This window comes from Staurois parvus, unplaced genomic scaffold (genome assembly GCF_062004578.1).
Source record: "Staurois parvus isolate SC_StPar_1 unplaced genomic scaffold, SC_StPar_1.0 ptg003364l, whole genome shotgun sequence".
Classification (NCBI taxonomy): domain Eukaryota; kingdom Metazoa; phylum Chordata; class Amphibia; order Anura; family Ranidae; genus Staurois; species Staurois parvus.
This window is the reverse complement of record NW_028321160.1, coordinates 58952-84870: the sequence shown is the minus strand read 5'-3', so window position 1 is coordinate 84870 and position 25919 is coordinate 58952. Positions and strand designations below refer to the sequence as shown.

Genomic DNA, 25919 nt, shown 5'->3' with positions numbered 1-25919 from the left:
TGCAACTTTCCTTAACTTGCTTCAAAAAAGTTGTGGCAGTTCCACCTGTTGACCGAACATGTCTTGGTTCTCTCTTCAACTTCATCTCAGAATCAGTCCTTCTATTTCCCGGATGAGATATCTGTGGCAGGGTTCAGTACTGCCCCCTTGTCCATGTCACCTTCAGTTAACGGTCTGGTCCTTGAGAAGAAAAGACTGACCAGCTTTGGCTGTTTCTCTAAGTTGATATTTATACTCCAGAGAGATCTAACATAGCTTACCACCGTTTTTGAGTGAGATCTGTCCAGGCCCAGCTGCTTTTGACTTCCGCCAAAGATGTGCCACTTGGTAACCTAGATCCAAGCTGGATCTGGGGTGAGACATGTAGAAACAAGCGGTGCCGTTTACTTCATGTATCCGGGGCTGTGGAACTGTTTCTGGGCATCCTGGTGGGCACACCCTGGCTAATTCCAGAACATAGACAAGGGGGGCCGGGCGGGGAAATCCTGGGATTACTAACCAGACTGATAGGACTTGTCTAGGTGCCGGGCTGGTAATTAGATTCATGTTTAAAGGTTGAATTGTTGTGGTTTTCCTGGTTGTACATCTTCTCATATCTATGCCAATATCTCCAAGAGGGGAATGTCCTCCCGGCGGCATAAAGTATGTGTCTGGGTTTTAATAAACAGTTATTCCTTTGGTACGAGACTTGGGGTAAAGGGCCGACATTAGCTATCGGTCTGCTGAAAGGTTTTGGAGGGCAGGAGACACTGGTGGGCGGAGGCACCCAGTCAGGGTGCCAGGCGGTCCATCACACTCACTAAGCATGAAGCCAGCATCTTTATCCTGATTATCTTGACCTTAGCGTTTCTGTCAGCCAAGAACTGTGATTGAAACTTTCCATTTCCAGAATCTTGTTCTTGTCTGTGGTGAGTTATTTCCTAATGTGCTGCTATGGAGTCAGGAAAGGTCCACCGGATACAAGAGGCAGGGCAAGATTGTCCAAGGTCCACCGGATACAAGAGGCAAGGCAAAATTGTCCAAGGTCTATCAGATACAAGAGGCAAAATAAGATTGTCCAAAGTCCACCAGATACAAGAAGCAAGGCAAGATTGTCCAAGGTCCATCAGATACAAGAGGCAAGGCAAGATTGTCCAAGGTCCATCGAATACAAGAGGCAAGGCAAGATTGTCCAAGGTCCATCAGATACAAGAGGCAAGGCAAGATTGTCCAAGTCTATCAGATACAAGAGGCAAGGCAAGATTGTCCAAGGTCCATCAGATACAAGAGGCAAGGCAAGATAGTCCAAGGTCCACCAGATACAAGAGGAAGGGCAAGATTGTCCAAGGTCCACCAGATACAAGAGGCAAAGTAAGATTTTCCAAGGTCCACTAGATACAAGAGGCAAGGCAAGATTGTCCAAGGTCCACCGGATACAAGAGGCAAGGCAAATTTGTCCAAGGTCCACCGGATACAAGAGGCAAGGAAAAATTGTCCAAGGTCCACCGGATACAAGAGGCAAGGCAAGATTGTCCAAGGTCCACCGGATACAAGAGACAAGGTAAGATTGTCCAAGGTCTATCAGATATAAGAGGCAAAATAAGATTGTCCAAGGTCCACCAGATACAAGAAGCAAGGCAAGATTGTCCAAGATCCATCAGATACAAGAGGCAAGGCAAGATTGTCCAAGGTCCATCGGATACAAGAGGCAAGGCAAGATTGTCCAAGTCTATCAGATACAAGAGGCAAGGCAAGATTGTCCAAGGTCCATCAGATACAAGAGGCAAGGCAAGATAGTCCAAGGTCCACCAGATACAAAAGGAAGGGCAAGATTGTCCAAGGTCCACCAGATACAAGAGGCAAAGTAAGATTTTCCAAGGTCCACCAGATACAAGAGGCAAGGCAAGATTGTCCAAGGTCCACCGGATACAAGAGGCAAGGCAAATTTGTCCAAGGTCCACCGGATACAAGAGGCAAGGAAAAATTGTCCAAGGTCCACCGGATACAAGAGGCAAGGCAAGATTGTCCAAGGTCCACCGGATACAAGAGACAAGGCAAAATTGTCCAAGGTCTATCAGATATAAGAGGCAAGGCAAGATTGTCCAAAGTCCACCGGATACAAGAGGTAAGGCAAGATTGTCCAAGGTCCATCAGATACAAGAGGCAAAGTAAGATTGTCCAAGGTCCACTGGATACAAGAGGCAGGGCAAGATTGGCCAAGGTCCACCAGATACAAGAGGCAAGACAAGATTGTCCAAGGTCTATCAGATACAAGAGGCAAGGCAAGATTGTCCAAGGTCCATCGGATACAAGAGGCAAGGCAAAATTGTCCAAGGTCCACCGGATATAAGAGGCAGGGCAAGATTGTCCAAGGTCCATCAGATACAAGAGGCAAGACAAGATTGTCCAAGGTCCACCGGATACAAGAGGCAAAATAAGATTGTCCAAGGTCCACCAGATACAAGAAGCAAGGCAAGATTGTCCAAGGTCCATCAGATACAAGAGGCAAGGCAAGATTGTCCAAGGTCCATCGGATACAAGAGGCAAGGCAAGATTGTCCAAGTCTATCAGATACAAGAGGCAAGGCAAGATTGTCCAAGGTCCATCAGATACAAGAGGCAAGGCAAGATAGTCCAAGGTCCACCAGATACAAGAGGAAGGGCAAGATTGTCCAAGGTCCACCAGATACAAGAGGCAAAGTAAGATTGTCCAAGGTCCACCAGATACAAGAGGCAAGGCAAGATTGTCCAAGGTCCACCGGATACAAGAGGCAAGGCAAATTTGTCCAAGGTCCACCGGATACAAGAGGCAAGGAAAAATTGTCCAAGGTCCACCGGATACAAGAGGCAAGGCAAGATTGTCCAAGGTCCACCGGATACAAGAGGCAAGGCAAGATTGTCCAAGGTCTATCAGATATAAGAGGCAAGGCAAGATTGTCCAAAGTCCACCGGATACAAGAGGCAAGGCAAAATTGTCCAAGGTCCATCAGATACAAGAGGCAAAGTAAGATTGTCCAAGGTCCACTGGATACAAGAGGCAGGGCAAGATTGGCCAAGGTCCACCAGATACAAGAGGCAAGACAAGATTGTCCAAGGTCTATCAGATACAAGAGGCAAGGCAAGATTGTCCAAGGTCCATCGGATACAAGAGGCAAGGCAAAATTGTCCAAGGTCCACCGGATACAAGAGGCAGGGCAAGATTGTCCAAGGTCCATCAGATACAAGAGCAAAGACAAGATTGTCCAAGGTCCACCGGATACAAGAGGCAAGGCAAGATTGTCCAAGGTCTATCAGATACAAGAGGCAAGGCAAGATTGTCCAAAGTCCACCGGATACAAGAGGCAGGGCAAGATTGTCCAAGGTCTATCAGATACAAGAGGCAAGGCAAGATTGTCCAAAGTCCACCGGATACAAGAGGCAGGGCAAGATTGTCCAAGGTCTATCAGATACAAGAGGCAAGGCAAGATTGTCCAAGGTCTATCAGATACAAGAGGCAAGGCAAGATTGTCCAAGGTCCATCGGATACAAGAGGCAAGGCAAAATTGTCCAAGGTCCACCGGATACAAGAGGCAGGGCAAGATTGCCCAAGGTCCATCAGATACAAGAGGCAAGACAAGATTGTCCAAAGTCCACCGGATACAAGAGGCAGGGCAAGATTGTCCAAGTCTATCAGATACAAGAGGCAAGGCAAGATTGTCCAAGGTCCATCAGATACAAGAGGCAAGGCAAGATAGTCCAAGGTCCACCAGATACAAAAGGAAGGGCAAGATTGTCCAAGGTCCACCAGATACAAGAGGCAAAGTAAGATTTTCCAAGGTCCACTAGATACAAGAGGCAAGGCAAGATTGTCCAAGGTCCACCGGATACAAGAGGCAAGGCAAATTTGTCCAAGGTCCACCGGATACAAGAGGCAAGGAAAAATTGTCCAAGGTCCACCGGATACAAGAGGCAAGGCAAGATTGTCCAAGGTCCACCGGATACAAGAGACAAGGAAAGATTGTCCAAGGTCTATCAGATATAAGAGGCAAGGCAAGATTGTCCAAAGTCCACCGGATACAAGAGGCAAGGCAAGATTGTCCAAGGTCCATCGGATACAAGAGGCAAGGCAAAATTGTCCAAGGTCCACCGGATATAAGAGGCAGGGCAAGATTGTCCAAGGTCCATCAGATACAAGAGGCAAGACAAGATTGTCCAAGGTCCATCAGATACAAGAGGCAAGACAAGATTGTCCAAGGTCCACCGGATACAAGAGGCAAAATAAGATTGTCCAAGGTCCACCAGATACAAGAAGCAAGGCAAGATTGTCCAAGGTCCATCAGATACAAGAGGCAAGGCAAGATTGTCCAAGGTCCATCGGATACAAGAGGCAAGGCAAGATTGTCCAAGTCTATCAGATACAAGAGGCAAGGCAAGATTGTCCAAGGTCCATCAGATACAAGAGGCAAGGCAAGATAGTCCAAGGTCCACCAGATACAAGAGGAAGGGCAAGATTGTCCAAGGTCCACCAGATACAAGAGGCAAAGTAAGATTTTCCAAGGTCCACTAGATACAAGAGGCAAGGCAAGATTGTCCAAGGTCCACCGGATACAAGAGGCAAGGCAAATTTGTCCAAGGTCCACCGGATACAAGAGGCAAGGAAAAAATGTCCAAGGTCCACCGGATACAAGAGGCAAGGCAAGATTGTCCAAGGTCCACCGGATACAAGAGACAAGGAAATATTGTCCAAGGTCTATCAGATATAAGAGGCAAGGCAAGATTGTCCAAAGTCCACCGGATACAAGAGGCAAGGCAAGATTGACCAAGGTCCATCAGATACAAGAGGCAAAGTAAGATTGTCCAAGGTCCACTGGATACAAGAGGCAAGGCAAGATTGGCCAAGGTCCACCAGATACAAGAGGCAAGACAAGATTGTCCAAGGTCTATCAGATACAAGAGGCAAGGCAAGATTGTCCAAGGTCCATCGGATACAAGAGGCAAGGCAAAATTGTCCAAGGTCCACCGGATATAAGAGGCAGGGCAAGATTGTCCAAGGTCCATCAGATACAAGAGGCAAGACAAGATTGTCCAAGGTCCATCAGATACAAGAGGCAAGACAAGATTGTCCAAGGTCCACCGGATACAAGAGGCAAGGCAAGATTGTCCAAGGTCCATCAGATACAAGAGGCAAGGCAAGATTGTCCAAGTCTATCAGATACAAGAGGCAAGGCAAGATTGTCCAAGGTCCATCAGATACAAGAGGCAAGGCAAGATAGTCCAAGGTCCACCAGATACAAGAGACAAGGAAAGATTGTCCAAGGTCCACCAGATACAAGAGGCAAAGTAAGATTTTCCAAGGTCCACCAGATACAAGAGGCAAGGCAAGATTGTCCAAGGTCCACCGGATACAAGAGGCAAGGCAAATTTGTCCAAGGTCCACCGGATACAAGAGGCAAGGAAAAATTGTCCAAGGTCCACCGGATACAAGAGGCAAGGCAAGATTGTCCAAGGTCCACCGGATACAAGAGGCAAGGCAAGATTGTCCAAGGTCTATCAGATATAAGAGGCAAGGCAAGATTGTCCAAAGTCCACCGGATACAAGAGGCAAGGCAAGATTGTCCAAGGTCCATCAGATACAAGAGGCAAAGTAAGATTGTCCAAGGTCCACTGGATACCAGAGGCAGGGCAAGATTGGCCAAGGTCCACCAGATACAAGAGGCAAGACAAGATTGTCCAAGGTCTATCAGATACAAGAGGCAAGGCAAGATTGTCCAAGGTCCATCGGATACAAGAGGCAAGGCAAAATTGTCCAAGGTCCACCGGATACAAGAGGCAGGGCAAGATTGTCCAAGGTCCATCAGATACAAGAGCCAAGACAAGATTGTCCAAGGTCCACCGGATACAAGAGGCAAGGCAAGATTGTCCAAGGTCTATCAGATACAAGAGGCAAGGCAAGATTGTCCAAAGTCCACCGGATACAAGAGGCAGGGCAAGATTGTCCAAGGTCTATCAGATACAAGAGGCAAGGCAAGATTGTCCAAAGTCCACCGGATACAAGAGGCAGGGCAAGATTGTCCAAGGTCTATCAGATACAAGAGGCAAGGCAAGATTGTCCAAGGTCTATCAGATACAAGAGGCAAGGCAAGATTGTCCAAGGTCCATCGGATACAAGAGGCAAGGCAAAATTGTCCAAGGTCCACCGGATACAAGAGGCAAGGCAAGATTGTCCAAGTCTATCAGATACAAGAGGCAAGGCAAGATTGTCCAAGGTCTATCAGATACAAGAGGCAAGACAAGATTGTCCAAGGTCTATCAGATACAAGAGGCAAGGCAAGATTGTCCAAGGTCCATCGGATACAAGAGGCAAGGCAAAATTGTCCAAGGTCCACCGGATACAAGAGGCAGGGCAAGATTGTCCAAGGTCCATCAGATACAAGAGGCAAGACAAGATTGTCCAAGGTCCACCGGATACAAGAGGCAAGGCAAGATTGTCCAAGGTCCATCAGATACAAGAGGCAAGGCAAGATTGTCCAAGTCTATCAGATACAAGAGGCAAGGCAAGATTGTCCAAGGTCCATCAGATACAAGAGGCAAGGCAAGATAGTCCAAGGTCCACCAGATACAAGAGGAAGGGCAAGATTGTCCAAGGTCCACCAGATACAAGAGGCAAAGTAAGATTTTCCAAGGTCCACCAGATACAAGAGGCAAGGCAAGATTGTCCAAGGTCCACCGGATACAAGAGGCAAGGCAAATTTGTCCAAGGTCCACCGGATACAAGAGGCAAGGAAAAATTGTCCAAGGTCCACCGGATACAAGAGGCAAGGCAAGATTGTCCAAGGTCCACCGGATACAAGAGGCAAGGCAAGATTGTCCAAGGTCCATCAGATACAAGAGGCAAAGTAAGATTGTCCAAGGTCCACTGGATACAAGAGGCAAGACAAGATTGTCCAAGGTCTATCAGATACAAGAGGCAAGGCAAGATTGTCCAATGTCCATCGGATGCAAGAGGCAAGGCAAAATTGTCCAAGGTCCACCGGATACAAGAGGCAGGGCAAGATTGTCCAAGGTCCATCAGATACAAGAGGCAAGACAAGATTGTCCAAGGTCCACCGGATACAAGAGGCAAGACAAGATTGTCCAAGGTCTTTCAGATACAAGAGGCAAGGCAAAATTGTCCAAGGTCCACCGGATACAAGAGGCAAGGCAAGATTGTCCAAGGTCTATCAGATACAAGAGGCAAGGCAAGATTGTCCAAAGTCCACCGGATACAAGAGGCAGGGCAAGATTGTCCAAGGTCTATCAGATACAAGAGGCAAGGCAAAATTGTCCAAGGTCCACCGGATACAAGAGGCAAGGCAAGATTGTCCAAGGTCCATCAGATACAAGAGGCAAAGTAAGATTGTCCAAGGTCCACCGGATACAAGAGGCAGCACAAGATTGGCCATGGTCCACCAGATACAAGAGGCAAGACAAGATTGTCCAAGGTCTATCAGATACAAGAGGCAAGGCAAGATTGTCCAAGGTCCACCGGATACAAGAGGCAAGGCAAAATTGTCCAAGGTCCATCGGATACAAGAGGCAAGACAAGATTGTCCAAGGTCCATCAGATACAAGAGCCAAGGCAAGATTGTCCTAAGTGATCAAACAGGGAGCTGTCCAACATCCTAGGAGGCACAGCGAGAAGATCTATGACTAGATACCTTAGAGGTCACAGGTTCAGATCTGGACCCTGACACAGATTCACCCATCACTAGTAATGATAGGGTCCAGAGCATGGGGAAGGTCAGAGAGCAGAGCAAGAGGAAAAATGTGGATGTAAGGAAGGACAGGGAACTGGGAGGAGAGGTCACTCTCTACTCACCTGGGCATAAGATTTGGGTTGTGTTACTCTCTTTCTTGCTCACAGAGCATCTGACATTCAGAGGGCCAGAGATGAAACCTTCATTAATTGTGATATTACGGGAGTGATTTCCTTGAAGAAACGTCCCATTCACTGTCCAGTTATAAGAGACATTGTCATCCCCCTCTAACACACAGGAGACAGTGGCACTTCCATCAGGGTGACAAGAGACGTTCACGCGAGGTGGGGAGAGGAGATCTAAGGAGACATCCAATACATTTACATAAGCTGCATCTCAGAAATACATCATACGTCTATCAGCTGCTGTCTGGAGCTCACCTTGGGATGTAGGATCTGGGCCAAGGTCATGTGTAATTGGATGGAGCCCTTTTGGCAGTTTCTCCATCCTCAAGGCTATTAAATGTTCTCCAAAGACCTGTTGTTGGGGAATCTGTCATCTTGGGCCTTGGGAGGTCTGCTGAGATTTCAGACATAATTCCATCCTAGCTGACTTTGATGTAACAGACAAACTCCTGACATCTTTCCTGATGGAGGTTCAGACTCGGCTTCAGGCTTCCTGGGTTCCACAATTCTTTTCCCAGTGGAGAAGGGAGGGGGGAAGGACAGGGAGGAGAGTACGATTGGGGGAAGGACAGGGAGGAGAGTACGATTGGGGGAAGGACAGGGAGGAGAGTACGATTGGGGGAAGGACAGGGAGGAGAGTACGATTGGGGGAAGGACAGGGTGGAGAGTACGATTGGGGGAAGGACAGGGAGGAGAGTACGATTGGGGGAAGGACAGGGAGGAGCGTACGATTGGGGGAAGGACAGGGAGGAGAGTACGATTGGGGGAAGGACAGGGAGGAGAGTACGATTGGGGGAAGGACAGGGTGGAGAGTACGATTGGGGGAAGGACAGGGAGGAGAGTACGATTGGGGGGAAGGACAGGGAGGAGAGTACGATTGGGGGAAGGACAGGGAGGAGAGTACGATTGGGGGAAGGACAGGGAGGAGAGTACGATTGGGGGAAGGACAGGGAGGAGAGTACGATTGGGGGAAGGACAGGGAGGAGAGTACGATTGGGGGAAGGACAGGGAGGAGAGTACGATTGGGGGAAGGACAGGGAGGAGAGTACGATTGGGGGAAGGACAGGGAGGAGAGTACGATTGGGGGAAGGACAGGGAGGAGAGTACGATTGGGGGAAGGACAGGGAGGAGAGTACGAATGGGGGAAGGACAGGGAGGAGAGTACGATTGGGGGAAGGACAGGGAGGAGAGTACGATTGGGGGAAGGACAGGGAGGAGAGTACGATTGGGGGAAGGACAGGGTGGAGAGTACGATTGGGGGAAGGACAGGGAGGAGAGTACGAATGGGGGAAGGACAGGGAGGAGAGTACGATTGGGGGAAGGACAGGGAGGAGCGTACGATTGGGGGAAGGACAGGGAGGAGAGTACGATTGGGGGAAGGACAGGGAGGAGAGTACGATTGGGGGAAGGACAGGGAGGAGAGTACGATTGGGGGAAGGACAGGGAGGAGAGTACGATTGGGGGAAGGACAGGGAGGAGCGTACGATTGGGGGAAGGACAGGAAGGAGAGTACGATTGGGGGAAGGACAGGGAGGAGCGTACGATTGGGGGAAGGACAGGGAGGAGAATACGATTGGGGGAAGGACAGGGAGGAGAGTACGATTGGGGGAAGGACAGGGAGGAGAGTACGATTGGGGGAAGGACAGGGAGGAGAGTACGATTGGGGGAAGGACAGGGAGGAGAGTACGATTGGGGGAAGGACAGGGAGGAGAGTACGAATGGGGGAAGGACAGGGAGGAGAGTACGATTGGGGGAAGGACAGGGAGGAGAGTACGATTGGGGTAAGGACAGGGAGGAGAGTACGATTGGGGGAAGAACAGGGAGGAGAGTACGATTGGGGGAAGGACAGGGAGGAGAGTACGATTGGGGGAAGGACAGGGAGGAGAGTACGATTGGGGGAAGGACAGGGAGGAGAGTACGATTGGGGGAAGGACAGGGAGGAGAGTACGATTGGGGGAAGGACAGGGAGGAGAGTACGAATGGGGGAAGGACAGGGAGGAGAGTACGATTGGGGGAAGGACAGGGAGGAGAGTACGATTGGGGTAAGGACAGGGAGGAGAGTACGATTGGGGGAAGAACAGGGAGGAGAGTACGATTGGGGGAAGGACAGGGAGGAGAGTACGATTGGGGGAAGAACAGGGAGGAGAGTACGATTGGGGGAAGGACAGGGAGGAGAGTACGATTGGGGGAAGGACAGGGAGGAGAGTACGATTGGGGGAAGGACAGGGAGGAGAGTACGATTGGGGGAAGGACAGGGAGGAGAGTACGATTGGGGGAAGGACAGGGAGGAGAGTAGGCTCCGTTACGTAATCTGATTGGTTCTGGACAGCAATGGTCTGATAATCTTCAGGATTTTGATTTGGTGATTTTTGTACAAATATTCCATAAATTGTCTTTTGTTCTTCACCATCCATTTGTAGTCTCACTTAACAGCGTCACATAACGATGTTCTTCAAACCAAACCCCCCCACCGAGTGATCAGAGCCCCTCACCAGACTGAATTGTCTCCAAAATCAATATTGGATCTGTATGCAGTAAAATTCCCACCATCCATCCTCTCTAGGGAAGGTTCGGTCCAAACACACTGGGATCCCGAGACATTGTTGACTAAACTTGGTCCATATATGGTCAATACCCGCCCCTTTGTTTATAAACAACACCTGTCATCCTCTGGACCTGTCATTCAGCGGGAGTGAAGGACGGGGAACAGATGTGCGTCGTGGTTTCTTCTTGCAGCGGGTTGGCAGGAACGGGGCACCGTGATTGACATGGATCGCTGGACCATGTGGTGGACAATGTGGGACTTTTTCTCTATTAGAGGGCTTGTAACGAAAGGTGTCGGTCTTACACTTTCTGGAGTGAATAGAGGGACTATGTACCCCTTACGTATTCACATAGTAGGTGGGGTAATTTCTTAGTTACAGAGTTCCATAGTTAGTCTGGCTGAAAAAAGACAAAAGTCCATCCAGTTCAACCATTAAAAAAACAAAAGTTGTAATTTCTGGGTGCCTCTTATTTGTTAAGGGGGCTTCCAAATTCCAATTAGCCCCCTCTCCCCCCTACAGACCCCAATAACCACCAGGCCAGGGTTGTAGGGAAGAGGCCTTTGCCCTTATCAACATATGTTGAAGTTGCTTTGCCAAGGGGGTAACCCCCCCCATGTTTGAAGCCCGGAATGGTTTGGGAAGGGGGAAGCACGCTCGTCCTCTCTGTTCCTGTTCTGCCAGGCTGAAGGCTCGGGTCTGGTGTTGAGTTTTCAGGGAACCTCTTTTTATTTTTGTGTGGGGCCCTAAGACCTAAAGGGCCTAAATGGAACCCCATTCCATTTTTTTTATTTCTGTTGGATGACCCCATTAACATCGATGTCAGACCCTCATAGTTCCATAGTTAGTCTGGCTGAAAAAAAGACAAAAGTCCATCCAGTTCAACCATCGAAAAAAAAAAAAAAGGTTACAATCCTACACCCACAGTTGATCCAGAGCAAGGCCAAAAAATCCAGCAAAGCACGATCCAATCTCCTCCTGCAGGGGAAAAGATTCCTTCTTGACCCCCCGAGAGGCAATCGGATATTTCCTGGATCAATAATCGGATATTTCCTGGATCAATAATCGGATATTTCCTGGATCAATAATCGGATATTCCCGGGATCAATAATCGGATATTTCCTGGATCAATAATCGGATATTCCCGGGATCAATAATCGGATATTCCCGGGATCAATAATCGGATATTTCCTGGATCAATAATCGGATATTCCCTGGATCAATAATCGGATATTTCCTGGATCAATAATCGGATATTTCCTGGATCAATAATCGGATATTTCCTGGATCACCTTTCCCTATAAATGTTCTATCCAGTTATATTCTGTGTATCCAAGAAAGGATCCAGGACTTTCCTACAGCAATCCACTGATTGGCCACACCCACCTCTGGAGGGAGTCTATTCCACATTCTCACAGCTCTTACTGTGAAGAAACCTTTCCGTGTTTGGAGATGACATTTCTTTTCCTCCAGACGTAAAGAGGTCCTCAGGATCTCCCCACCAGGAGGTGAGCCGGGGTCTGGTTGTAGATGTAACAAATTTGGATCGAGCAAAATCATCGATTGTGAAATGGCACAAGAGACAAATCTCTCTGTGGGGACGGTGAACACAATGATGAGGAGGTGAAGGCGGATGTCCTAGGAGGGGTCCTGCGTCCTGACAAATCTCTCTGTGGGGACGGTGAACACAATGATGAGGAGGTGATGCTGGAGGTCCTAGGAGGGGTCCTGCGTCCTGACAAATCTCTCTGTGGGGACGGTGAACACAATGATGAGGAGGTGAAGGCGGATGTCCTAGGAGGGGTCCTGCGTCCTGACAAATCTCTCTGTGGGGACGGTGAACACAATGATGAGGAAGTGATGGCGGATGTCCTAGGAGGGGTCCTGCGTCCTGACAAATCTCTCTGTGGGGACGGTGAACACAATGATGAGGAAGTGATGGCGGATGTCCTAGGAGGGGTCCTGCGTCCTGACAAATCTCTCTGTGGAGACGGTGAACACAATGATGAGGAGGTGAAGGCGGATGTCCTAGGAGGGGTCCTGCGTCCTGACAAATCTCTCTGTGGAGACGGTGAACACAATGATGAGGAAGTGATGGCGGATGTCCTAGGAGGGGTCCTGCGTCCTGACAAATCTCTCTGTGGGGACGGTGAACACAATGATGATGAGGAAGTGAAGACGGATGTCCTAGGAGGGGTCCTGCGTCCTGACAAATCTCTCTGTGGGGACGGTGAACACAATGATGAGGAAGTGATGGCGGATGTCCTAGGAGGGGTCCTGCGTCCTGACAAATCTCTCTGTGGAGACGGTGAACACAATGATGAGGAGGTGAAGGCGGATGTCCTAGGAGGGGTCCTGCGTCCTGACAAATCTCTCTGTGGGGACGGTGAACACAACGATGAGTAAGTGAAGCTGGCTGTCCTTGGAGGGTTCCTGCGTCCTGACAAATCTCTCTGTGGGGACGGTGAACACAATGATGAGGAGGTGAAGGCGGAGGTCCTAGGAGGGGTCCTGCGTCCTGACAAATCTCTCTGTGGGGACGGTGAACACAACGATGAGTAAGTGAAGCCGGCTGTCCTTGGAGGGTTCCTGCGTCCCGACAAATCTTTCTATGAAGAAGCTTCCCAGGCATTAGTGACACGCCGGGAGAAGTGGATAAATGTAGCAGGGGAGGAGTGCAAAAAATAAATGCAGTTTCCACTCCTTGGAATTTGTTCTTTTATTATAGAAACTCAAGTCCCGGCGTGACCTGAACTGCCCTCGTCAAAGAAACTTTCTAAATGGTATTCGTGGATTCAGATTTGTATGGCCAAGTAGTCAGCACTTCCATCTGGCAGTACCGAGGTTGTCGGTTCAAATCAACAGCATCACCTGCCTGGAGTTTGCATGTTCTCTCTGTGCCTGTGTGGGTTTCCTACCACACTCCAAAGACATGCTGGTAGGTGAATCGGCTCCGGTCCAAATTGTCCCCAGTATGTGTATGTATGAATGTGAGCTCGGGACCTTAGATTGTACGCTCCTCGGGGGCGGGGCCTGATGGAAATGTACAATATATATGTAAATTGATGGCGCTATAGAAGTACCTGAAATAAATAATTTAGTAGAAATGTTTTCGGCGAGTAACATGTGATGCTCCATATCAGCGGTTCTGTTGGTAATTCCTGGTATGTGGGGCTCGGTGAAGGCTCTCATCTCAGCATGCGGCCCTTCCTATCGGGGAACCTTTGTGTCCTCAGATGAAGTAGGATGGTGTCTACCTTCTTACTAGAAAGGTTTTCTGATTTTGCCAGAACCTCGGAGAGGTGCCTTCAACACCTTCTCAACCCTCTCCAAGGTTGTGCGTTCCATCGGATGGACATCAGAAGAAGCCTCAGGAGACATCTAAAGACACTTAGGCCTTAGAAGGAAAACTATTCTTGTATCGTTTTGTGAGGGGTCAAGGAGAGGGAAACGGGTTTGCCATGGTTCCCTAACATATCCAATTCAATGAGATGAATCCCTCAGCCAGGAAACTTCAATGGAGGCCAATCCTAGACGAGTGGCCACCTCTCAGGACTAACAGGGACGATGTTTCTTTGGAGGAAACGTCAGGAGATCCATTGCTTTCTTTCCATTTTCCATGACCACATCCATTGATGTCTTCATCAAGCTTGGACACACAAAACTTCCCAAGCCATCAGGTTTGGGTTTTGTCTCATCTGTAGTCTGTAGTTTCCTCAAAGGGGAAAGATTCCACAAAACTAGGGACATGACCCTGACTCCAATCTGTAACGAAGGACACAACGATGTCCGTAGAGGTTTCGGTGTTTAGGACCCCCTAAAGCTCTTCATATAGTGTTGGATCTTCTTTTCAATGAAGAGCTTTCGGGGGTCCTAAACACCAAGAACCTCTACAGACATTGTTGTGTCCGTCATTACAGATTGGAGTCAGGGTCATGTCCCTAGTTTTGTGGAATTTTTCCCCTTTGAAGAACTTTATTGGAATTGGTTCTCCTGCAGAACCATTTCATGGCCAAGTTCTCAGTGGAACTAAGAGCCACAACGCCTGTGAAGGTCCTCATATATCCAGGTCATGGTATATCTCAGGGGTGTCAAACTGGCAGCCCTCCAGCTGTTGCGAAACTACAAGTCCCATCATGCCTCTGCCTTTCGGAGCCATGCTTGTAACGGTCAATCTTGCAATGCCTCATGGGACTTGTAGATTGGTAACAGCTGGAGGGCCGCCAGTTTGACACCCGTAGTCCATCTCATAGTAGTAGTCACATTCAGCTGGACTTGTTCTGTATCTTATCCGAGCCACTCTTACAGTTTTATTGGACAATCGGCATCTGCCTCGACACAAGATTTATGGTGATTGGATGAAGGAGTTGGTGCTCCTTGTGTGGATATAAATACTGACACAAGTGAAGAAGTGGCTGGGAGAGGCTATGAAGCATCTTCCATGACAAGTCCACTTTTATGTGAATAACTACTACTAGATATAGGAGCTTTCTGGTAAATATATCTCCAAGAATCCTCCAGGACAGCCATGACCACCCTGAACATCTCACATACATGTTGTTACTGTGAGTACACAGCGTGTGCACACCCACCTCAGGCATTGACTCCAGCGGGTTATCTAGAGTCCTGCCCTGAATGGTCTTCCGGCTGTATCCATGGGACCTGTGATCAGAAGTTCTGAACCTGGGGTGTACCTACAGGGGTCGCGTTTCCAGGGGAGATCCTTTTGGATGGTCCTCCTGGGGTGAGCGGGAAGCTTTGAGCACATTGTGGACTCTGATGTTCCCGTATTTATCAGTTGTTTGGTGGGCTGGTGTGCCCTCTGGTGCCCGTATGACACGGAACCTGTCCACCCGCCCAATCACGGAGATATAGTCAGAGATTTAGAGTCTACTCCATCATTTCCTCACTTCCTAAAAATGGAGAGTCCAAGAAGGTCAAAGGGCACTGATACTGGTTGGCAAATTCAGACTTTTCATCAAAAGTCATCAGCTGAGCCTTCATCCCCACCCCTGACCCCTCCCCCTGGTCAATGACACATGCAGAGCTCAATGACACATGACGTCACAGGAAGGACAAAGGGGTCCTTAAAGTGGAACTTCACCCCCTCAATCAACAAGAACCATTCCGAATCCTTCTGCTGCCACCATTGGCCATAGATTGGAAAGTCGATCAGATTTACTCGTTCTAAACATTCCTTTAGTGACTTCCTGGTTTCTGGCCTAGGCAAATGATGTCACACATCACAGGAGCCTTCAGGACGGGAGGGTTCTCAGCTCAGCCAATGCCTGAGCTTAGGACAGATGGATTCCAGGAAGTAAATGCTACGTGAATTATCTGCCCTTACTGAAGATGGTCGCTGCCAGAAATGCCAGGAGGTGATTTTCAAAATGATTACTCAGCAAAATAAAGTATGGAGACATGGATGGATAAATGAAGATATGGATGGATGGATGGATGGATGGATGGAGACATGGATGGAGGGATGGAGATATGGATGGATGAAGACATGGATGGATGGATGAACATATAGATGGATGGAGACATGGATGGATGAAGATATGGATGGATGAAGACATGGATGGAGGGATGAAGATATGGATTGATGGATGGAGACATGGATGTCCATATCTTCATCCATCCATCCATGTCTCCATCCATATCTCCATCCAACCGTAAGATGACACCTCACCCAACTGTAACCCAAAACCTTACCCAACCCTAACATGACACCTCACCCAACCGCAACCCAAAACCTCACCCAACCGTAACCCAAAACCTCACCCAGCCGTAACCCAAAACCTCACCCAACCGTAAGATGAAACCTGACCCAACCGTAACCCAAAAACTCACCCAACCGTAAGATGAAACCTCACCCAACCGTAAGATGACACCTCACCCAACCGTAAGATGACACCTTACCCAACTGTAACCCAAAACCTCACCCAACCGTAACCCACAACCTGACCCAACTGTAAGATGAAACCTGACCCAACCGTAGCCCAAAACCTAACCCAGCCGTAACCCAAAACCTCACCCAACCGCAAGATGACACCTCACCCAACCATAACCCAAAACCTCACCCAACCGTAACCCAAAACCTCACCCAACCGCAAGATGACACCTCACCCAACCGTAACCCAAAACCTCACCCAACCGTAAGATGACACCTCACCCAACCGTAACCCAAAACCTCACCCAACCACAAGATGACACCTCACCCAACCGTAACCCAAAACCTCACCCAACCGCAAGATGACACCTCACCCAACCGTAACCCAAAACCTCATCCAACCGTAAGATGACACCTCACCCAACCGTAACCCAAAACCTCACCCAACCATAACCCAAAACCTCACCCAGCCGTAACCCAAAACCTAACCCAACCGTAAGATGAAACCTGACCCAACCGTAACCCAAAACCTCACCCAACCGCAAGATGACACCTCACCCAACCGTAACCCAAAACCTCATCCAACCGTAAGATGACACCTCACCCAACCGTAACCCAAAACCTCACCCAACCATAACCCAAAACCTCACCCAGCCGTAACCCAAAACCTAACCCAACCGTAAGATGAAACCTGACCCAACCGTAACCCAAAAACACACCCAACCGTAAGATGACACCTCACCCAACCGTAAGATGAAACCTGACCCAACCGTAACCCAAAAACACACCCAACCATAAGATGACACCTCACCCAACTGTAACCCAAAACCTCACCCAACCGTAACCCAAAACCTGACCCAACCGTAAGATGAAACCTGACCCAACCGTAGCCCAAAACCTAACCCAACCGTAACCCAAAACCTCACCCAACCGCAAGATGACACCTCACCCAACCGTAACCCAAAACCTCACCCAACCGCAAGATGACACCTCACCCAACCGTAACCCAAAACCTCACCCAACCGTAAGATGACACCTCACCCAACCGTAACCCAAAACCTCACCCAACCGCAAGATGACACCTCACCCAACCGTAACCCAAAACCTCACCCAACCGTAAGATGACACCTCACCCAACCGTAACCCAAAACCTCACCCAACCGCAAGATGACACCTCACCCAACCGTAACCCAAAACCTCACCCAACCGTAAGATGACACCTCACCCAACCGTAACCCAAAACCTCACCCAACCGCAAGATGACACCTCACCCAACCGTAACCCAAAACCTCACCCAAGTGTAAGATGACACCTCACCCAACCGCAACCCAAAACCTCACCCAACCGTAACCCAAAACCTCACCCAGCCATAACCAAAAACCTAACCCAACCGTAAGATGACACCTCACCCAACTGTAACCCAAAACCTCACCCAACCATAACCCAAAACCTAACCCAACCGTAACCCAAAACCTGACTCAACCGTAAGATGAAACCTGACCCAACCGTAACCCAAAACCTAATCCAACCGTAATCCAAAACCTCACCCAACCGTAAGATGACACCTCACCCAACCATAAGATGACACCTCACCCAACCATAAGATGACACCTCACCCAACTGTAACCCAAAACCTAACCCAACCGTAACCCAAAACCTCACCCAAGCGTAAGATGACACCTCGCCCAATCGCAACCCAAAACCTCACCCAACCGTAACCCAAAACCTTACCCAGCCGTAACCCAAAACCTAACCCAACCGTAATCCAAAACCTCACCCAACCGTAAGATGAAACCTGACCCAACCGTAACCCAAAAACTCACCCAACCGTAAGATGACACCTCACCCAACCGTAAGATGACACCTCACCCAACTGTAACCCAAAACCTCACCCAACCGTAACCCAAAACCTAACCCAACCGTAACCCAAAACCTGACCCAACCGTAAGATGAAACCTGACCCAACCGTAACCCAAAACCTAACCCAACCGTAATCCAAAACCTCACCCAACCGTAAGATGAAACCTGACCCAACCGTAACCCAAAAACTCACCCAACCGTAAGATGAAACCTGACCCAACCGTAACCCAAAACCTCCCCCAACTGCAACCCAAAACCTCCCCCAACTGCAACCCAAAACCTCACCCAACCATAACCCAAAACCTCACTCAACCGTAAGATGAAACCTAACCCAACCGTAACCCAAAACCTTACCCAACCGCAAGATGACACCTCACCCAACCATAACCCAAAACCTCACCCAACCGTAACCCAAAACCTCACCCAACCGCAGGATGACACCTCACCCAACCGTAACCCAAAACCTCACCCAACCGCAAGATGACACCTCACCCAACCGTAACCCAAAACCTCACCCAACCGTAAGATGACACCTCACCCAACCGTAACCCAAAACCTCACCCAACCACAAGATGACACCTCACCCAACCGTAACCCAAAACCTCACCCAACCGCAAGATGACACCTCACCCAACCGTAACCCAAAACCTCATCCAACTGTAAAATGACACCTCACCCAACCGTAACCCAAAACCTCACCCAACCGTAAGATGACACCTCACCCAACCGTAACCCAAAACCTCACCCAACCATAACCCAAAACCTCACCCAGCCGTAACCCAAAACCTCACCCAGCCGTAACCCAAAACCTAACCCAACCGTAAGATGAAACCTGACCCAACCGTAACCCAAAAACTCACCCAACCGTAAGATGACACCTCACCCAACCGTAAGATGACACCTCACCCACCTGTAACCCAAAACCTCACCCAACCGTAACCCACAACCTAACCCAACCGTAACCCAAAACCTCACCCAACCGTAAGATGAAACCTGACCCAACCGTAACCCAAAACCTCACCCAACCGTAAGATGACACCTCACCCAACCGTAACCCAAAACCTCACCCAAGCGTAAGATGACACCTCACCCAACCGCAACCCAAAACCTCACCCAACCGTAACCCAAAACCTCACCCAGCCATAACCCAAAACCTAACCCAACCGTAAGATGACACCTCACCCAACTGTAACCCAAAACCTCACCCAACCATAACCCAAAACCTAACCCAACCGTAACCCAAAACCTGACTCAACCGTAAGATGAAACTTGACCCAACCGTAACCCAAAACCTAACCCAACCGTAATCCAAAACCTCACCCAACCGTAAGATGACACCTCACCCAACCATAAGATGACACCTCACCCAACTGTAACCCAAAACCTCACCCAACCGTAACCCAAAACCTAACCCAACCGTAACCCAAAACCTCACCCAACCGTAAGATGACACCTCACCCAACCGTAACCCAAAACCTCACCCAAGCGTAAGATGACACCTCGCCCAATCGCAACCCAAAACCTCACCCAACCGTAACCCAAAACCTCACCCAGCCGTAACCCAAAACCTAACCCAACCGTAATCCAAAACCTCACCCAACCGTAAGATGAAACCTGACCCAACCGTAACCCAAAAACTCACCCAACCGTAAGATGACACCTAACCCAACCGTAAGATGACACCTCACCCAACTGTAACCCAAAACCTCACCCAACCGTAACCCAAAACCTAACTCAACCGTAACCCAAAACCTGACCCAACCGTAAGATGAAACCTGACCCAACCGTAACCCAAAACCTAACCCAACCGTAATCCAAAACCTCACCCAACCGTAAGATGAAACCTGACCCAACCGTAACCCAAAAACTCACCCAACCGTAAGATGACACCTCACCCAACCGTAAGATGACGCCTCACCAAACTGTAACCCAAAACCTCACCCAACCGTAACCCAAAACCTAACCCAACCGTAACCCAAAACCTGACCCAACCGTAAGATGAAACCTGACCCAACCGTAACCCAAAACCTAACCCAACCGTAATCCAAAACCTCACCCAACCGTAAGATGAAACCTGACCCAACCGTAACCCAAAAACTCACCCAACCGTAAGATGACACCTCACCCAACCGTAAGATGACACCTCACCCAACTGTAACCCAAAACCTCACCCAACCGTAACCCAAAACCTAACCCAACCGTAACCCAAAACCTGACCCAACCGTAAGATGAAACCTGACCCAACCGTAACCCAAAACCTAACCCAACCGTAATCCAAAACCTCACCCAACCGTAAGATGAAACCTGACCCAACCGTAACCCAAAAACTCACCCAACCGTAAGATGACGCCTCACCAAACTGTAACCCAAAACCTCACCCAACCGTAACCCAAAACCTAACCCAACCGTAACCCAAAACCTGACCCAACCGTAAGATGAAACCTCACCCAACCGTAATCCAAAACCTCACCCAACCGTAAGATGAAACCTGACCCAACCGTAACCCAAAAACTCACCCAACCGTAAGATGACGCCTCACCAAACTGTAACCCAAAACCTAACCCAACCGTAACTCAAAACCTCACCCAACCGTAAGATGAAACCTGACCCAACCGTAACCCAAAACCTCCCCCAACTGCAACCCAAAACCTCCCCCAACTGCAACCCAAAACCTCACTCAACCGTAAGATGAAACCTAACCCAACCGTAACCCAAAACCTTACCCAACTGTAAGATGACACCTCACCCACCCGTAAGATGAAACCTTAGTCAGTCCTGAGCCTACAAGCAGAGTTCACGCAACCTCCGTGTTGTGCAATAAGGATGAGGACACCACACTGGTATATAAAGAGTTGTAGGACACACGCATGACTCACCTGGACAATGGTCACGTGTATGATTGGTGGATTTTTTGCTGATGTAGTTCTTTGCCAAACAACTGATATTCCAGGAATCGTGGGGTGACACGGGAGGCACAGTGACACGGACTGTCCGCTCTGATCTGAGGACATCATCTACCTGCAATTTTCCATTCACAGTCAGGTTGATGGAGGGTTCAGTCCCGTTCTCCACGCTGCAGGAGATATTAACGCTGCCGTTTGGGAGACACGTCACATTCAGGACCGGATCCGATACCGGAACTGAGGGACACAGATGGAGAAGTCAAAGTCTTTGTCAGGAACTGATTTTAGGTTTCTCGCATCACATAATGTATACGGCACACTAAGAGACAGATGAAATGGTTCCACCAATCTGGAAGTCTGGTGTATCCACGGAGACCGGACTTCCAGTTCTGTCCATTTAGTAAACTGGACAAAGATTACATCTGCTCTGTAGAGGGTAAGAGCCGCCCCCCCCCCCCAGCGATGGTCACATCTACACCATCATGGCACAGACCACCCAGAAGGCCATGCACTGTGTCTATACTGTATATCCTGAGATTGGCTGCCCACTGGATGGATGGTGGAGGGAATCACAATGGTCACTAGGCATCGAACATGGCACCACCCCAACCATTTATTTTCATTTCTATGAAGAACTTTCAGCTCCACATTTCTGGAATTATGGAACCAATCCGACATTTCCACAATCTGAGATAAAACTATTACCATGAGGACCCATTCACTCTACTACGTGTAGGGCTGCACTGGGAAGCCCAACCTGACCCAACCCGACTCGACCCGACCCAACCCGACATGGATGGATGAAGATATGGATAGATGAAGACATGGATGGAGGGATGAAGATATGGATGGATGGATGGATGGATGGAGATATGGATGGATGAAGACATGGATGGATGGATGAAGATATGGATGGATAGAAACATGGATGGAGGGATGAAGATATGGATGGAGACATGGATGGAGGGATGAAGATATGGATGGATGGAGACATGGATGGAGGGATGAAGATATGGATGGATGGAGACATGGATGGAGGGATGAAGATAAGGATGGATGGAGACATGGATGGATGGATGAAGATATGGATAGAAAAAGATATGGATGGATGGAGACATGGAGGGATGGATGGATGGAGACATGGATGGATGAAGATATGGATGGATGGAGACATGGATGGATGGATGAAGATATGGATGGATGAAGATATGGATGGATAGAGATATGGATGGATGGAGACATGGATGGATGAAGATATGGATAGATGGATGGATGGATGGAGACATGGATGGATGAAGATATGGATGGATGGATGAAGATATGGATGGATGGAGCTATGGATGGATGGAGACATTGATGGATGGATGAAGATATGGATGGATGGACACATGGATGGAGGGATGAAGATATGGATGGATGGATGGATGGATGGTGACATGAATGGATGGATGGAGACATGAATGGATGAAGATATGGATGGATGGAGACATGAATGGATGGATGAAGATATGGATGGAGACATGGATGGATGGATGAAGATATGGATGGAGACATGGATGGATGGATAGAGACATGGATGGAGGGATGAAGATATGGATGGATGGATGGATGGATGGATGAAGATATGGATGGGTGGAGACATGCATGGATGGATGGAGACATGGATGGATAGAGACGTGAATAGATGGATGAAGATATGGATGGAGACATGGATGGAGGGATGAGGATATGGATGGAGGGATGAAGATATGGATGAATGAAGATATAGATGGATGGATGGATGGATGGATGGATGAAGATATGGATGGATGGAGACATTAATGGATGGATGGAGACATGGATGGAGGGATGAAGATATGGATGGATGGATGGATGAAGATATGGATGGATGGAGACATGAATGGAGGGATGAAGATATGGATGGATGGAGACATGGATGGATGGATGGATGAAGATATGGATAGATAAAGATATGGATGGATGAAGATATGGATGGATGGAGACATGGATGGAGGGATGAAGATATGGATGGATGAAGATATGGATGGATGGATGGATGGATGGATGGATGGATGGAGACATGGATGGATGAAGATATGGATGGATGGGGATATGGATGGATGAAGATATGGATGGATGGGGATATGGATGGATGGAGACATGGATGGATGGAGACATGGATGGATGGAGACATGGATGGATGGATGAAGATATGGATGGATGGATGGAGACATGGATGGATGGACACATGGATGGATGGATGAAGATATGGATGGATGGATGGATGGATGGATGGAGACATGGATGGATGGAGACATGAATGGATGGAGATATGGATGGATGGAGACATGGATGGATGGATGAAGATATGGATAGATAAAGATATGGATGGATGGAGACATGGATGGATGGATGAAGATATGGATGGATGGATGGATGGATGGATGGATGGAGACATGGATGGATGAAGATATGGATGGATGGGGATATGGATGGATGAAGATATGGATGGATGGGGATATGGATGGATGGAGACATGGATGGATGGAGACATGGATGGATGGATGAAGATATGGATGGATGGATGGAGACATGGATGGATGGACACATGGATGGATTGATGAAGATATGGATGGATGGATGGATGGAGACATGGATGGATGGAGACATGAATGGATGGAGATATGGATGGGTGGAGATATGGATGGAGACATGGATGGATGGATGGATGGAGACATGGATGGAGGGATGAAGACATGGATGGATGGATGGAGACATGAATGGATGGAAGGAGACATGGATGGATGGATGGATGGATGGAGACATGGATGGAGGGATGAAGATATGGATGGATGGAGACATGAATGGATGGAAGGAGACATGGATGGATGGAGATATGGATGGATGGAAGGAGACATGGATGGATGGAGATATGGATGGATGAAGATATGGATGGATGGATGGAGACATGGATGGAGGGATGAAGATATGGATGGATGGAGACATGGATGGATGGATGGATGGAGACATGGATGGAGGGATGAAGATATGGATGGATGGAGACATGAATGGAGGGATGAAGATATGGATGGATGGAGACATGGATGGATGGATGAAGATATGGATAGATAAAGATATGGATGGATGAAGATATGGATGGATGGATGAAGATATGGATGGATGAAGATATGGATGGATGGATGGATGGATGGATGGATGGATGGATGGAGACATGGATGGATGGAAGGAGACATGGATGGATGGAGATATGGATGGATGAAGATATGGATGGATGGATGGAGACATGGATGGAGGGATGAAGATATGGATGGATGGAGACATGGATGGATGGATGGATGGAGACATGGATGGAGGGATGAAGATATGGATGGATGGAGACATGAATGGAGGGATGAAGATATGGATAGATAAAGATATGGATGGATGAAGATATGGATGGATGGATGAAGATATGGATGGATGAAGATATGGATGGATGGATGGATGGATGGATGGAGACATGGATGGATGAAGATATGGATGGATGGGGATATGGATGGATGGAGACATGGATGGATGGAGACATGGATGGATGGATGAAGATATGGATGGATGGATGGAGACATGGATGGATGGACACATGGATGGATGGATGAAGATATGGATGGATGGATGGATGGATGGATGGAGACATGGATGGATGGAGACATGAATGGATGGAGATATGGATGGGTGGAGATATGGATGGAGACATGGATGGATGGATGAAGATATGGATGGAGACATGGATGGATGGATGGATGGAGACATGGATGGAGGGATGAAGACATGGATGGATGGATGGAGACATGAATGGATGGAAGGAGACATGGATGGATGAAGATATGGATGGATGGATGGAGACATGGATGGAGGGATGAAGATATGGATGGATGGAGACATGGATGGATGGAGACATGGATGGATGGATGAAGATATGGATAGATACAGATATGGATGGATGGATGAAGATATGGATGGATGAAGATATGGATGGATGGATGGATGGATAGATGGAGACATGGATGGATGAAGATATGGATGGATGGGGATATGGATGGATGGATGAAGATATGGATGGATGGATGGATGGAGACATGGATGGATGGAGACATGGATGGATGGAGACATGAATGGATGGAGATATGGATGGAGACATGGATGGATGGATGAAGATATGGATGGAGACATGGATGGATGGATGGATGGATGGATGGAGACATGGATGGAGGGATGAAGATATGGATGGGTGGAGACATGAATGGATGGATGAAGATATGGATGGATGGAGACATGGATGGAGGGATGAGGATATGGATGGATGGAGACATGGATGGATGGAGACATGGATGGATGGATGGATGGAGATATGAATGAATGGATGGATGGAGACATGGATGGATGGATGGATGGATGGAGATATGAATGAATGGATGGATGGAGACATGGATGGATGGATAGAGACATGGATGGAGGGATGAAGATATGGATGGATGGATGGATGGATGGATGAAGATATGGATGGGTGGAGACATGAATGGATGGATGGAGACATGGATGGAGGGATGAGGATATGGATGGAGGGATGAAGATATGGATGAATGAAGATATAGATGGATGGATGGATGGATGGATGAAGATATGGATGGATGGAGACATTAATGGATGGATGAAGATATGGATGGAGACATGGATGGATGGATGAAGATATGGATGGATGAAGATATGGATGGATGGATGGATGGAGACATGGATGGAGGGATGAAGATATGGATGAATGGAGACATTAATGGATGGATGGAT

The 25919-nt window shown here is 48.4% G+C and overlaps 1 protein-coding gene across 1 annotated transcript in view; it reads right to left on the bottom strand.

Moving 5' to 3' along the window:
• The window catches only part of LOC149428278 (cell adhesion molecule CEACAM1-like), a 104854-nt gene that overhangs the window by 22848 nt on the left and 56087 nt on the right, over nucleotides 1–25919 (bottom strand). The gene's annotated exons all lie outside the window — the stretch shown is intronic.